General features: G+C 39.6%; 1 long non-coding RNA gene across 1 annotated transcript; it reads left to right on the top strand.

The window, feature by feature from the left end:
* Positions 1–712: 712 nt before the first annotated feature.
* LOC103185098 lies at positions 713–8,921 on the top strand. Its single transcript, XR_488605.2, has 3 exons — positions 713–825; positions 7,092–7,204; positions 7,344–8,921. It is a non-coding gene; the product is annotated as an uncharacterized LOC103185098 (long non-coding RNA).
* The last annotated feature ends 722 nt before the right edge of the window (positions 8,922–9,643 follow it).

The raw sequence follows: 9,643 nt of genomic DNA, 5'->3' as shown, positions 1-9,643 counted from the left end.
GCCCAGTGCACCCTGTTTATAAAATGTTCTGGTACTGTGAAAAATTAAATTATAATAATGCTATTAATGCTCTTTAACCTTCAAATCAAATGCATCATACACTGCAATCAAAGCAGCTAAAGGTCATCCATTGCTTAAATGCCTTCAGCTCCCCTCTCGACTCTCTACCCCCTCCTCGCTCCCTCCCTTCCCTCCCCCTGACCAATTCCCCCCTGCTTGGGTCCCGACCCAACTGTCCAGCGCCTTGGGACGTCCTCCCGACGTGAAAGGCGCTCTATAAATGAAATCTTGTTGTTGTTGTTAAATTATGTTAAATAAAAGAGAACAAAATACTGTCATTTAAAACTGGCTTAGAGCAAATTTATATTTTTGCAAGACCAATGGGTCGAAATTCCAGTAGCCAAATGGTACTTGAGTAAAGGTGATTCCGTGTAGTTTTTTTTGCCAAAAACATTAATCTATGAAAATTATTGGTCTCTGTTTTCCAGAAAAAAGGCCTTGATCCTGGTTCAACAAGCACAGTGAGGTGATAATTGCCACCTGGACAGAATATATACACTAGATGTAATGAGAATTGGTAGCACAGTCAACATTGTTAAGTGGAGGAGGAGGAGGATGCTGAGCTCTGTGGGACAACAAACCCTGGCAGTAGTTGTGAAGATATTCAGAGGGAAATCACTTTGGGGCCACTGGCAACATTGTCAGGTTCTGGCAAAGAAGGAATGCTTGGTTGGAAATAACTGATTAGTCAATGTTGCCAGTGGCTCCAGGTTATCCTGCCTGAAGATCGGGATGGCGCTTCATGAGCTGAAGGTAAATACAGAGGTAAGATGAACAGAATATGACATTGTTTAAGGCATCATGTTCTAACACACCCAAATCATGCCTGTGGCCTCCACAATAGGGGCCATCACAATGAAGAAGACCCAAAGAGAAAGAGGAGGAGATTTGGGGATTCTGGTCCTTTGTCAGGCTAGGAATTGTCTTACTAATGAGAATTTGGCTTTAGGTTATGCCTCACTTATGATAATAATGACACTTGCATTTGGATTGGCCCCTTTTACGTCAAGAGGACGTCCCAACAGTCATCATAGGATATACTGTAAAGTGCAGCGACTGTGTGTATTGTGGCAAATGCAGCAGCCAATTTGTGCAAAGCAATGTCCCACAAATAGCCGTGAAGTGAATGATCAATTTTAATTGGGGGATTGTTGGCCAGGCACCAGGAGACACCAGGAGAAACTCCATTATTTTTTCAAATAGTACCGTGTGATCTTTAACATCCACCTGAACTCAGTTTAATATCTCATTTGAAGGATGGCATCTTCAACAATGCAGCACACCCAGCACTGGATTTCAGTGTTAGCTTAGAGTAGACTTCCAAGTGAGTTCCAAGTCCCAAGACTTTCAATAAGGAACCTCTGGATTGTTAAAGTATCTTGCCAATGTGCTTCTAATTTCTATTTTACGGACTCAGCCATTATTGGTTTGTGAGGAGGCTTCATCTGGACATGAGCAACGGAGACATCCTTGAGAAGGTTTTTATCCAACTGGTTCTACGGGAGAAGGAGGAAGATGATCATGATGAAGAGGATGGATAAGATGAGAGGGAGACATAGGGAATAATGACTGGCTGACATCCTCCTCTCCCCAAAGGCCACGGCCCCTCATTACAGTCAACACTGCAGAAAGCAGTATAACTATACAGTGCCAATCAGAGCAAATATCTTGGAGGTAAGGTAGATGATGGATCGGCTGTTGGCAGAGAACTAACCACAGCAGAGGTGAGGGTGAAAGAGGGTGGGATAAGTGGTTGCACAGTAGGCCATCATAAGGTGGTGTCTCATGCTACTGGGGTGAATGGAAGTATGAGAGGGTGAGGACACTGTTTCTCCCTCTATCTTTTGGACACAAACCATCAGGGATACTGCTCTCTTTCCTTCTCATACAGGTATGAGATGCACTGAGTGAGATTGAAGTGAACACAAAAGAGCAATCACTATTTAAGAAGATGTGATTGAGGGCACATTATTAGGGATGTAAATATTGTATATAAATTTATTTTTTAGTTTAATATAAGTTTAATTGAGCCTACCTGTTTATTCTCCAAGGTCATATTTCTTGAAAGGATTTTTTTCTATGCATTTCGTTTGAGTTCACTAGCAACACAATGTCTAGTTTATGGGGTTCCAAAGCATTGTATATATGCATTCTTACTGTAGCTGAATAAACATGCACAGTTTCTAAGTGATAGACAATCCACTCTAGCCTAGTGCAAAACATATGCCTTTTAAGTGGGTTTGGGCAGAGCTACCATATCTCCAACAAAGAGGATAAAAATGTTAAGTTACAGTTAATACTTGTTTTCCCCTTAATTCCCCAAATTATGTCAACCATCTTAATTTACATAATTACTGTTCTGCGCAAAATTTTGGTCAATTAACAGTCTGCTTGTTCAAATGGCATCTGCCCCCTATTAATTGGTGTTTTAGTCAGCTCACATGACTCATTTAACGGGATTCAGTATTTCACTGATAATGTGGAAGAGCTGTAATTGCTATAAGTGTTGACAATACAGTATTGAGGTCAATGTTAACAATCTAGGAGTAAGGTCATTGATATCGTATTCTAATCAGAGGTAGATGTGGACATGTTCTGCATTGCTCTACATGGGAACAGCTTGATGTGTAGTCATTTTAAAATTGGATCTAATTTCCAAGTACTTTCCACTAACATTTTCTCCTTATCTTGCAAAATTAAATGTATCTTGGCAAATTAAGTTAAACGTATTGCTCTCTTGAACACAGACAGAATTTACTAATTAACCTGCACACACAAAAAAATCTTTGCTGCGCACAAGGTCATAGTTAATTTAAGTAGCAATGTGTGTGAGGTTATTTATAGGATGTTAAGTTACTTTTGACTCTTGCTCATTCTAATCGTGAAATTTCACTAAGTGAGATCATTTACTCTTAAATTCAGCTGGATATCTCATGAATGTCTAAACACATTACCGCACTTAAGAGTATTCAAACCAGACTAAAAGTTACACATATGTATGCCACCTACACATGTAACTTTTCCCTGGAACGCACACTCTGCAAAGGAACCCATAATCCTACCAATTAGGGCTTTGGTTTGCAACATTAACAGGTGTAGAGTGGGGAAAAATCATTGCTCCTAGTGTCGTCCAATTCATTCTGATGAGCTCGGCTGGCTGGTTTGTCAACGTCAGTGTCTTAGAGTATTGGCTCACTAACAAGACAATTCAGAATGGCACAGAGCATTGATTCAATTGTGACATTCTGTTGCCAATTATGTCATGTTGGAGTCAGCTTTGCCCCAAGAAGACCTCAGACTATAGAGACTACCATAGAACATTAATGGGAAATTCTTAAATTCAGTCTTAATTTGGATGCTGATTTTCACGATTCTCAAATACAAGCAGCTACTTAATTAAGACTGAATTTAAGAATTTTATACAATACAAAACTATCTTAAATTTTAAGGCAATATTGTCTTGCAGTCAGACAATGTGGAATTTCAGGGTTAACTATAACCTTTGAGCTGAATTTGATAATGCTGTTTAGTTTGCATGTGTGTAGTCTAATGGATTTAATAATTATTTTAAACAGTTAACTTTGTTTCAATCAGTCTGAATAGAGCTTAGTAGAAGACAGCCAAAGCAGCCATGGGATGGAATCTCAGATTTCACCTTGAGGGCACCTTCCTCTCCCCAAAATCTAAAAATGAATCACTCTAAATGCAAATGTGTTTAATCTCAGAACAGAACATCCACTGAAGCAGAGCTCATCTGCCTTTCCCCCATAGTACTAATTCAATCTGCAGAGTGAAGAGTTGAATCTAAGGACAAGCTGGCACGATCTGAATACTGACGTTTCATCTCTAGGATTGTGCTTGTTATAAGGAAGAGTGTACTTGTAACAGTTTCAAACCCGAGCCTACCGTAATGCAATTTTGACTGGAGAATTTGGGATAACTACACCATTTTGGACACTGAAGCCTGTAGAGTAAATACATCTCCTTTGGACTTGTCAATATTATAATAATAATCTTTGCATTTGAGATAGTGCCTTATCACATCTTCAAGATGTCTCAAAGCGCTTCACAGAAAATACTGTAAAGTGAATTGACGGTGTATTTTGTGGGTTAAACGAGGCAGCCAATTGCCCACAGCAGTGTCTCAAAAACAGTCATGGATTTTAAAGGGATTATTATCCCCGGAAAAGTGATCTGCTAATCAACTAACAACCGGGTTACTACTTACTGCTAGGTGAATGGAGGCATGTGGTATAAGGAAACTTGCCCAACATTTCGCCTTGCCCAGGAATCAGTGCTTTAACCATTAAGCTACAGGACTCAATATTCTGTCCTCAAGTCAATGTTAGTTGATTATAGAAAGCTCTTTGCCTGGTTGCATATTCAGGCATGTCAGTGTAAGGAGACAAAGTCTAATAATCTCAAAACTCACCAGGAGATAAAAGAGAAGAAAAGAAAACAGATAAGAAAAACAAGTCTGAATTTTAAAGTAGAGTAAGACTACATAATCAGCTTCTGTGTTTAAATACTTTGATCTGTACCATTGTGAAAACCATTGGAATTGGGCAAACTTTCTGTGAAGGATTATTTTATTATTTTGCTATCTTTTGATTCATTCTGTCTACTCTCACAATTTGAAGTAATTAGAATACATTAAACTATATAGCACAGAAACAGGCCATTCGGCTCAACTGGTCTGTGCCGGTGTTTATGCTCCACATGAGCCTCCTCCTGGCCTTACTCAACTAAGCCTTCAAGCATAACCTTCTATTCCTTTCTCCCTCATGTACCTATCTAGCTTCCCCTTAAATACATCTATGCTATTTGCCTCAACAACCCCTTGTGGTAGCATGTTCCACATTCCCACTACTCTCTATGTAAAGAAATGTCTTCTAACTTCCCTATTTGATCTATTTGTGACTATTTTATATTGATGGCCCCTGATTTGGTCTCCCCCACAAGTGGAAACATCTTCCTTATGTCTACCCTATCAAAACCTTTCAGCATTTTAAAGACTTCTATCAGGCTTTTGAAAGAGCGAATCACTCATTCCCATTTACCTGCTTTCTCTCCAATGCTCTCCAAATTATTTCTTTCTAAATCTCTGTCTAGTTCTCCCTCGAAAGCTAATATGGATCCTGCTTTGACCACTGCTCCCCACAGGACATTCAAATTCCTAACAATTCTCTATGCAAAAAACACCTTCTGCTTATCTCCCCCTTTGATATTTTGCAAATAATTTCTCCCCATCTACTTTTTCAAAATCCTTCATAATTATAAAGCCCTCTAACAGGTGTCCCCTCAACCTTCTCTGTTTCAATGAAACTTTTCTGCTCATAGATCAAACTGAGAGCAAACTTTCTGTGCTATCCCATGATATCTTGCTGTGCTTGTGGGAATCAAGAGTATTTCATATAGGCTTATGAAGATGCCAATTTGATTGGAACTGAAAATAAGTGGTTGGCTTAGGAGTGACATATCTATGAAAGGCTCAGATAAGCTGAAGTCAGACATACATTTGTGACAATTATTACTTGAAGAATCATTTGATGGAAACAATGGAGCTAAAAAAGCGCTTGAAAGAAAAGAATGTAGGATAAATAGCACAAGTGCAGAAAACATTTGTCTGACTTGGAACTCTATGTATATCACACTGAACCCATGAGAAGTTTGCTCTAACCCAAGATCACCTCACAGCTGAGCTCCAGCAGTTCACTGAGACACATGTGGGATTCCCTTCATGAGGCATACTTGGACTTGGCTCTTACTTGATGCTCCCGCTATTACATTTCGGTTTTCCCATTAGAGTGCTTATCCAACGACATTCTTCACAGCAATTCTTCAGGAAATTTGTTTCAGTTTTTTGGACAATTTTGCTCTTCCAATTTTCTCTTCTAAATCTGTTTGACTATCTTTATTCTCTTCCACCAGTGGTTAACCACTAGTGGTAACTCCTGAAGTGACCATTATTCATGTCTGAGACTTACCAATCAGTATTATTGTCTCACACACATCCTTTCATTGCTGAACACTTCTGTAAATTTTCATGCTGGCTCTGCTATGAATTGTATAAAGCCTTTTCCTATTGTTGTACTGCCTAATCTACAAAGGGTGTGGCCTTAGTTGGTCAAAGTGGCCTTTTCTCATTACTTGATTTCTTATCTGCTCACTCCTAAACTGTCCTGAGTGCAGAAAGAGCAGATAATTCTGAAACTATAGAAAGTGAAGTGAAATTGCCTAGGGTTATTACCTCACAGCTTTCAGTACATCAACAATGAATGTATCTTTAATTTTCATAATGGATATCTCAGTAATTACAGGTTTGATCCTGGTTGGAATTTTGCTAAGAATAATTTTCATACATGATCAGTATCAATAATTTAAAATAAAAATATAAATTCCCTACTGACAATCTTATTGCGCTTATGATTTGAAGTGCACACATTAAAATTTTATATGCCCGTAAGCACTGGAACTTCCTCCTTCTCACCCTCTACTTTATCCCCTCTTTATGTCTCAAATTCTATCTAAAAATCTACCTCTTTGACTGCATTTATAATAATACTAATCCTTGCATTTGATACAGCGCTTTATCACATCTCGAGATGTCTCAAAGCACTTCTCAGAATATACTGTAAAGTAAATTGACTGTATATTTTGTGGGTGGAATGCGGCAGCCAATTGCAAACAGCAGTGTACCACAAACAGTTGTGGATCAAGTGACCAAATATTATTGATTTATTTATTTTTGAAGGGATTATTTCCCCCAGAAAAGCAATACTCCAATCGACTAACAATTGGGTTGATACTACTGCTAGGCAAACAGAGGCGTATCGAGTAAGGAAACTTGCCCACTTTCATCTTCCCCTCACCCCTTTCGCTTGCTTGGCATCTGACTTTGTCATTGTGAAGCACTCTGAGATAGTATCCTAATTGAGGGATACTATATAATATAAACAATAATAACTTGCATTTATAAAATGCCTAAACAACATAAACAACAATAACAACTTGCATTTCTATAATACCAGATGGTGGCGCAGAGAGGGCGGGGAACAATCAGGGAGCTCCATTCAGCTGTGCGGTGGGGGAAAGTGGAGGAAACGGGTAGACGATTCGAGCGATAAGAAGATACCAGGGATTGGTAGGTGACAGAAATGCATCTTGAAAATGCAAGTTGAAAATAATGCAAAATCTTGGTTACAAGTTAAAGGTGAATTTCATGTCACTATGTCTGTTAAATAACATGTGAAAACCCCAATGCCCATTTTATGTGTTTGCAGGATCTTTCACCAGCAAGTACAGAAAGGTCATCAGTGTTGAACTCGGTGTTCTGATCAGGTTTCAAACCTGCTTTCACCATGAACTTGAACTGGTGAAAAAAGCAATAACTCTTTCCTCCCCCTTCAATAAGCAGTGTGAAGAGTTTCTTGTGAAAGAACAATTTATAATAATATTTTCAACATGTCCCTCACATTTTCCATTGAGCCATATACTGAACCACACAGCCAGCAGAATGGGATCTATAGGAGCACATTCTTCTTGGAAATTAGATTTTTTAATAAAAAAACATAACATTTTCTTCTCTATGTTTAGGGCACCCACAGATGCTATTTAATTTGAGCATTTTCAAGAGTTCACTTTCTGCCAAGTTAACTGTCTAACTGTGCTTACTTCCAAAATTACACGCTAAGCCTCACATGTGAGTAAATATTATAGCCACCGCTGTTTCATGCATACAGTATCTGTGCTCTTTATGTTTGTACCCAAACAGATCATGATACCGTTTAGTGTCATGAGGCAGTAATGATGATCAGTGTTCTTTAAAATGCTTTGGGCTATTGTGTTTTAAAGGAACGAACTGTGTGGTGCATTGTAAATAAAGATATAGTGAGTGCAGTGTCATTTCCAGTTTTCATTACTGTGAGTGATGTGAGACGACAGAATACTTCCTCTTAGCAATGACTGACCTATATGAAAGGTCCACTATTGTCTATGACTTTGCTTCCAGGCAAGAAGACAAATGAGTGAATGGTCAATAATGAGCATCATTACAATTCCATTGGAGCAAGAAATCAGAGATTTCTCAGAGTGCCGTAGAGCCATAAACCCAGAATGAATGGTTGGCTTCAGAAATGGAGGTCGCCAACTCCAAAAAGGAAAAGATAAAATGTCATTGAAACATTGTAGAGGGTGTTAGAGAAGAGACACAGGAATGATTCTAAGGTTCAAAGTTGTGAGGAGAAATTCAAAAAGAGGAATTTGTTTGTGAGCACAGAAGTTTCGCTCACAAAATATACAATTAATTCACTTTACAGTATATTCTGTGAAGCACTTTGAGACATCTCAAAGACGTGATAAAGTGCAATATCAAATGCAAGGATTATTATTAAGTAGAGGACGTAGGTGAAAAGATTAAAATATTCAAGCAAAACCAAAAATTAGAAGGGTGTTTTCACTGCTTTCCCCACACATGCAACCAGTGAATATGTGGAATAAATTCCCAAAGATTCCCAATGAAAGCTCTTGAAGTGCCAATTAATTCTTTCAAAGAGTAACTGAGTAGTTTTTCTGAACAGTTTTTGGTTCATTGATTATGCATATTCAGATGAATAAATACTTTATGGAACATAATAAATTGTTGGAGGAAGTGGGGTGCGTGGGGATGGGAAATAAAGTCCCTAGGGGAGGAAGTGGCCTAGAGCTAAATGCGAGAAATTGGAATTGGAATCATATCCTGGAGGTATTGTTCCATTATCTTTGAGGATTGTTCAAACCGCCGTCGTCTGCATTCTCACCCACACCAAAATTGTATCCTGATTACTCTAGTCCTTGCCAAACTCCACTGGCTCCCTGTCACAGAGGGGATCGACTTCAAAGTCCTCACTCTAGTGTTTAAATCCCTCCATTCCTTGGCACTCCCGTTTCTCTCTAACCTCCTCTCTCCCCACAGCAGTACCCGCTGCTTCTGCTCTATTGGATCCGGCCTACTCCGCATCCCCCGAATCCTCGTCTCCATCATTGGCGGCTGTGCCTTCAGCCACTACGCCCCAAAACTTTGGAACTCCCTCCCTCAACCCCTCCGCCTTTCCCCCTCCTTCCCCATCTTCAGGTCGTGCCTGAAGACCTGCCTTTTTGACTGCGCCTATGGTCACCTTCCCCCTCCCCTTGGCTCGGTCTTGGGCTCCACCATTGTTAAGCGCTCTGAGATGCCACCCAGCGTGGAGGGCACTATATAAGTGCAAGTTGATGTTATTGTTGAGTATCTACAGAACTGCCTCTACCCCCCACCCCCACACTACCAGCCCAGAAAATATAGTGTGTGGTCTGTAGAGGTGCAGGGTGGGCTGTTGGGATTAAAGGATCTGCCAAGATCTAACAAACTGATGGAACAGGCTGGATTTGTCAATGGCCTCTAATAATAATCCTTGCATTTGATATAGCACCTTATCATGTCTTCGAGACGTCTCAAAGCGCTTCACAGAACATACTGTAAAGTGAATTGACTTTGTATATTTTATGGGCGAAACATGGCAACCAATTACACACAGCAGTGTCCCACAAACAGTCGTGGATTGAAATG

This window comes from Callorhinchus milii, unplaced genomic scaffold, assembly GCF_018977255.1.
Source record: "Callorhinchus milii isolate IMCB2004 unplaced genomic scaffold, IMCB_Cmil_1.0 Scaffold2, whole genome shotgun sequence".
Lineage (NCBI taxonomy): Eukaryota > Metazoa > Chordata > Chondrichthyes > Chimaeriformes > Callorhinchidae > Callorhinchus > Callorhinchus milii.
The sequence above is the reverse complement of the archived record's forward strand: the minus strand, read 5'-3'. Positions and strand labels throughout refer to the sequence as shown.